Raw genomic sequence first — 7,235 nt, forward strand, 5'->3', positions numbered from 1 at the left:
CACAAACACATGGCTTTTTTGGGAGGAAGGAGAACTCACTAAGCTAAGGCATTGTTTTGCTTACGATTTATAAGTTTTTATGTTATACTTTTATACATTTACCAAAATCTTTGCTAAAGATATGTATCAAAGATTACAATTTAGCAAATGTTAATAATGCTTTTAATAGAAATTAAATGACTTAATAAAATTAGTTCTTACCTTAACGAAGTCATATTTTTAGTAAAATTAGGTTTATAAGATACCCCAAATTTAGGCTGTTCTGGAAATAGTAGATGATCAGGCTCCTGAGTAAAATTCCATTACAAGGAGTATAAATAATAGCAAGCTCTTTGCTTTCTAGTAAAATGCTATGATTCCTTGATCAATTCCTTTTCTTTTGCATAGGCAGCATTTTCCCCACACTTATAATACAGAATATAGATTTATTGTTAACAGTCTGCAGTGATATAAATATAAGATTTAACTCCCAATTATCTTTATTCCCTAGAATACACAAAATTTGAGACTGTGAATCACTGTCTCTTTACAGAAATTCATGCCCTCATCAACCTCAACAAAATTATTGAGGTGCTCAGTAATTCTCTCCTGATTCTCCAAACTTTCAGACCGTTATTTCTCCATCCAGTTCACAGGGTCCCCTTCCTCTACCCTTTACTTCAGTGTAGCTCTTCTGCAAGTTTCCATGCTTTGTTCTCCTCCTACTTGGATTTAGCCATTCTCTGTAAGTGATCTTTCCTACTCATCACAGACTTTATTACCTTAATTCAAATGATTCTTTCTGGAATGTTGTGTGTATAAGGCCTTCTCTCTCAGCCTACATTATATATACATTGTACATGCCCACCCAACACCCGTTCATGTCCACTTTTGATGATTCAGTGGAAGTGTTTTTTGTTTTATTTTTAACCCTCTAGCCCAGAATTCTTTATTAAGCTCAGAATAGACTTTACAGCTGCCTACTAGATATCCACCTAGATGTCCCACGGGCAATTAAAACTTACATGTTCCAGAGGAAACTCATCTGCCCTCCACAGAACCTATCAAACCTCCTCACTCTATTGTTAAGTACCATCAGGTTAATTTTTACTGCTAAATACCCAATAAGAAGTGCCCTATAAGGTCTACTCGGCTATAATCTTTACAGGAGCAGATCATCAGGCATTTCTCCCGTGAAGCTGATGGTGGATTCGAACCACTAACCTTTTGGTTAGCAGCCGAGCACTTAACTGTTGCACCACCAGGGCTCCTTCCTTACTCAATTAGTTACCTGCATTGTTTAGGGCATTAGTTTCAGCTCCTTTGTCAAAGACTCAAAAATAATAGTGGCTTAAACAAAATAAATCTTGTGTGTCAGAGTAGAACTATGTTCTATCGGGTTTTCAGTGGCTGATTTTTCAGAAGTAGATTGCCAAGCTTTTTTTCTGAGGTGTCTCTGGGTGGACTCGAACTGCCAGCCTTTCGGTTAGCAGTGAGCATGTTAACCATTTGCATCACCCAGCGACTCCTGACTACTACTACTGCCCTGTAAATATATATTTATTCTTTCCATGTGAATGGGAACTGAACAGTTTCTAATCCTGTACTGAGTGGGATAGAAAAGAATGCATTCGCTGCATCGTTGTCAACATACCATGTACCTGAAGCCATTTTAATCCACTCTAACAAAGATGCATATCTGGCCCATTGACTGTGATCGGGGCTACTGCTTGGATGAGCGTGAGGCAATATATTTTCATCCTTCAGGATACATCCAGTTTCTTCAGAAGCCAAATGAGTGAATCAAACAGAGGTATGTTGGAGACCACCATCCATTAATCTTTAGATCAGGGATCAGTAAATGTTTTCTGCAAAAGGCCAGATAGTAAATATATTAGGCTTTGCAGGCTGTGGTCTTTGTTGTATTTGCTCAACTCTGCTCTTGTAGCACAAAAGCAACCATAGACAACACATAAATAAATTATTGTGACTGTTTTCCAATAAACTCTATGGGGCAGTTCTACTCTGTCCTATAGGGTCGCTATGAGTCAGAATTGACTCGACAGCACTGGGTTTGGTTTTTTTTGGTGTGTTCCAATAACATTATCTATAAAAATGGGTGGAGGGCTGGATATGGTACACAAACTGTAGTTTGCTAATCCCTCCTTTAGATCATCAAAGATGGCACTAATCTCTACCATCCACCCAGAATATGAGATTGTATTATTTACTATGTTGGCTGTGGAGAGGGTAGTTTCAGAGGCTTTCACTTGGCCTTTCCCCTCTCTGATAGCTCTTAGTCTGTAGACCAGAGAACCAATGTGGGGTTTGCTCCATCTGCCTAGTACATTAATCCCAATTATACGTTCAGGGGTGAGGAAAATAACCACAGGGCTGTATTTGTGGACCAGTGGACTCACTGTAAGCTGGACCTTGGGCAGAACTCTATTTTTAGCTGTCTTTTATATGCACCCACTCTATCTGGGCAGCCCTGATGATGTGTCTGTCAGATCTCCTGGCATTCATCTCAGTTAGGGCTCGTTGTCCAACTGTTAATGAAATGTCTTATCATTGCCTTTTTCTCAGTGCATATTGCCTGAGTAAATGGTCTTATGTCACTTTGGGAAAAGACTGTGGGAAACATTACCAAGTATACCTGCCATGGCATCACAGGATCCATCCCCTTGTGGACCCAGCCCCTTCTTCAGTGAATTGGTTCCAGATCTGAAAACTGGCTCAGATCCATAAACTGAGCAAGGGTTCATGACATTTTCACTGTGGTGGCCACTCTAACTATCCTTGATTTCTTCTACTGGTACACGCTGAGTGATTCTCTTGTCACTGCTCATTTATTTTGCCCCTAGGGTAGCCACATTTTATTAGGCTTCTCTATAACTCTGCAGGTGTTGGCTGCCATTCTGACCTCATTTGTCATTACAATAATTGCAAACCCCTGGCTTCTGGCACTTAAGTGCCACTACCTGACTTCTTGTTTCAAGGTCCTATTATCTTCAGTGGCATCAATGAGTCAAGTAGCAACAATTGGAGCAGTACATTGTGGCAGAGGCTGGCTGTGCTCTATGTGCCACCAATAATAGGGTTTGCATTTCCATTTGACAATGGGTGGCTCAGGCCAAAATCCTATTTTATCTGTAATGGCCTCTTCTACTGTCATTTCTGGCCCAAAGAGGAACACCACTATGTACTCTTTATTGATGTCGGGGCTCCTCACACCGACACCTTCCTTATGGCCCTGGTAAATCATGAATCCTCTGGCCTGCCCATGGAATAGTCATCTCATAGGTTTTCCAACCATAGTCGTATATTCATTATAGCATGCCTATTTTCCTCAGCCCTTTTAATCTCTTCCCCAACTGTCTGCCAAGACCATCCTAACATTTCAACTTTGCTTAGCATGGACCATCTGTCTGGGTTGGCATTTAACCATATTTGAAGTTCAGCCGCTTTGACTATAAAGTCCTGGTCTTCAGCTTTGTCCAAGCTCTCCTTGAAGGAAATGAGAGCTTCTTTGTATGCAACCAAGGAAGCCCGCTAAAGAAGCCCGCAAACGGAGGCGGAGCCAAGATGGTGGAATACACGCTTCCGTCGAGCTCTCTGTACAACAAAGACCCAAAAAAAACAAGTGAAAGGGTATATATGTGACAAGCTGGGAGCCCTGAGCATCCAAGGCAAGCTTAGATAATGAACTGAGGGGCAGGGGAAGGAAGAGACCGTTCAGAAGCAGAGAGGAGTTGCCGGACCTGAATCACGGAGAGCCCTCAGGCACCACTCCCGGAGCAGCTCCAACAGCGGCGGTGGCGGGCTGGTCCTAGTGTTCAGCTGCAGTTTCCTCAGGGAGAAGCAGCCGGCCATGCAGCCCACTCACACCTCCGGCACCTGAGCAGAAGGGCGCTCTAGGCAAAAGCTAAGTACTTGCATATATTTTACCGCCCCCTCCCCACCCACAATCCAGCTTCAGCAGCTGAATCCCTAGGCCTGAGATAGACCCTGGTGAGCACCTGGAGCCATCCTCCCAGCCTTGGGGAAGGAAAAGAATTTCCAACTGGGGGGAAAAGATAATTTGCTACCTCCATTAACTGGGGGAGCTCAGGACAGAAGCGGCTCCTGTCCAGGCATAAACAGTCCATGGACCTTGAGCACCTTTCCCTTCTGCATGGACCTGTGTGGGCCTATGTCGGCAGAATAGGCCCTTGTTGGCAAACCCCATTTCAGTGGTGTGGCGGAGAGGTGGGTGTTTGACATTTGACATTGCTTTGCCTATTAAACAAGGTCCTCACCTACCCACAACAGGGACCTAAGGACTGGTGGCTCCACTTGGGCCGCCCAGCCACCTGCAACAGGGGCCCAGGGATAACTGGTACCTCCCAGTCCTTACAACAAAATCTTTGGGTGCCCATGGTCCCTCTGCAGAGCCCACCAGCACACTCTTGGGAACAGAGACGCATTTTCCTCAGAGACACTTGGGGGTAGGTTCTCAGCCCCCTGCCTTGTTCAGAGCTTGACCCCCTGCTGCAATCAGATACAGGTATCTATGCCAATCACCCCACCCCTCTAAGACTGTAGGACAGAGCCTATACCACACACTTCATATCAGCTACCTGGAAACCTGAGCTGAATTCATACAAGAAAACTGAATGAACTCCTAGACTGATATACCTGATAACAGCTCTAGCCAGCTGGGGACAGGACACCAGAGCTCCAAAGGTGGAAATAACCAAGCTAGCTCACTCAAACAACCCATAGGGGTGCACCAAAACAGAACAAAGCAAGCAGCTATGACTGAGTAAGCAAGCATAAACTAATATAATAACTTATAGATGGCTCAGAGACAACAGTCAGTATCAAGTCACATAAAGAAACAGGCCATGATCACCTCAACAGGCTCTAAAAACAAAGAATCCAGGGATCTTTTAGATGAAAGTGCATTCCTGGAATTACCAGATGCAGAATACAAAAGTTTAATATACACAACCCTTCAAGACATCAGGAAGGAAATGAGGCAATACACAGAACAAGCCAAGGAACACACAGATAAGGGAACTGAAGAACTCAGAAAGATTATTCAGGAACATAATGGAAAGTTTAATAAACTGGAAAAATCCATAGAGACCAATCAGAAATTCAGAAGATTAACAATAAAAATACAGAATTAGATAACTCAATAGAAAGAGGAGCAGAATTGAGCAAGTAGAAGCTAGAATTTCTGAACTCGAAGATAAATCACTTGGCACTAATTTATTTGAAGAAAAATCAGATAAAAGAATTTAAAAAAATGAAACTTTAAGAATCATGTGGGACTCTATCAAGAGAAATAACCTACGAGTAATTGGAGTACCAGGACAGGGAGGCATAACAGAAAATACAGAGAAAATTGTTGAGGATTTGTTGGCAGAAAACTTCCCTGGTATTGTGAAAGATGAGAAGACATCTATCCAAGATGCTCATGGAACTCCAAATAAGGTAGATCTTAAAAGAAAGTCACCAAGACATGTTATAATCAAGCTTGCAAAAACAAAAGATAAGGAGACAATTATAAGAGCAACAATGGATAAAAGAAAAGTCACCTACAAGGGAGAGCCAATAAGAATAAGCTCAGACTACTTGACAGAAACCATACAGGCAAGAAGGCAATGGGATAACATGTTTTAAAAATTGAAGGAAAAAAATAGCCTGCCAAGAACCATATATCCATCAAAACTGTCTCTTAAAAATGAAGGTGAAATTAAGACATTTCCAGATAAGCACAAGTTGAGGGAATTTGTAAAAACCAACCCCAAACTACAAGAAATACTAAAGGGAGTTCTTTGGTTGGAAAAGCAATAATATCAGGTATCGACCCACAACTAGAACACTGGGCAGAGCAACCAGAAGTTAACCCAGACAGGGAAATCCAAAAAAAAAAAAAACAAAGCAAGATTAAAAAAACAAAAGCCCAACACAGGGTAAGAGCGAAGTTATTATATAAAAGAAGACAATATTAAAATAATGAAGAGGGACTAAGAAATGTAATCATATGAAGAGGAAGACACAGTGATACAAAGAAATAAAAGTTATAAATTTAGAAATATAAGGGTAAATAATAAGGTAACCACAAAGGAGACAAACTATCCTACTCATCAAAATAAAGTACAAGGGAAAAATACAGACTCAGCAGAAACAAAATCAACAACAACAAATATAAGGAAAGCACAATATATAAAGAAAATCTACTCAGCACGTAAAATCAAGTGGGAAAAAGAAGCTGTCAACACACAAAAAAAGACATCAAAATGATAGCACTAAATTCATACCTATCCATAATTACCCTGAATGTAAATGGACTAAATGCGCCAATAAAGAGACAGAGAGTGGCAGAATGGATTAAAAAACAAGAATCGTCTATCTGCTGCCTAAAAGAGACACACCTTAGACTTAGAGACATAAACTAAAACTCAAAGGATGGAAAAAAATATATCAAGCAAACAACAATCAAAAAAGAGCAGGAGAGGCAATATTAATTTCTGATAAAATAGACTTTAAAATTAAATCCATCAGAAAGGATAAGGAAGGGCACTATATAATGATTAAAGGGACAATACACCAAGAAGATATAACCATATTAAATAGTTACGCACCCAATGACAGGGCTGCAAGATACATAAAACAAACTCTATCAGCATTGAAAAGAGAAATAGACAGCTCCACAATTATAGTAGGAGACTTCAACACACCACTTTCGGTGAAGGACAGGACATCCAGAAAGAAGCTCAATAAAGACATGCAAGGTCTAAATGCCACAATCAACCAACCTAACCTCGTAGACATATATAGAACACTCCACCCAACCAACGATACTTTCTTTTCTAGTGCACATGGAACATTCTCTAGAATAGACCACATATTAGGTCATAAAGCAAGCCTTAGCAGAATCCAAAACATTGAAATATTACAAAGCATCTTCTCTGACCTTAAGGCCATAAAAGTGGAAATCAATAACAGGAAAAGCATGGAAAAGAAATCAAACACTTGGAAACTGAACAATACCCTGCTCAAAAAAGACTGGATTATAGAAGACATTAAGGATGGAATAAAGAAATTCATAGAATCCAATGAGAACGAAAACACTTCCTATCAGAACCTTTGGGGCACAGCAAAAGCAGTGCTCAGAGCCCAATTTATATCAATAAAGGCACACATCCAAAAAGAAGGGCCAAAATCAAAGAACTATCCCTACAACTTGAACAAATAGAAAGAGA

Source organism: Loxodonta africana, chromosome 4 (genome assembly GCF_030014295.1).
Source record: "Loxodonta africana isolate mLoxAfr1 chromosome 4, mLoxAfr1.hap2, whole genome shotgun sequence".
Taxonomy (NCBI): Eukaryota; Metazoa; Chordata; class Mammalia; order Proboscidea; family Elephantidae; genus Loxodonta; species Loxodonta africana.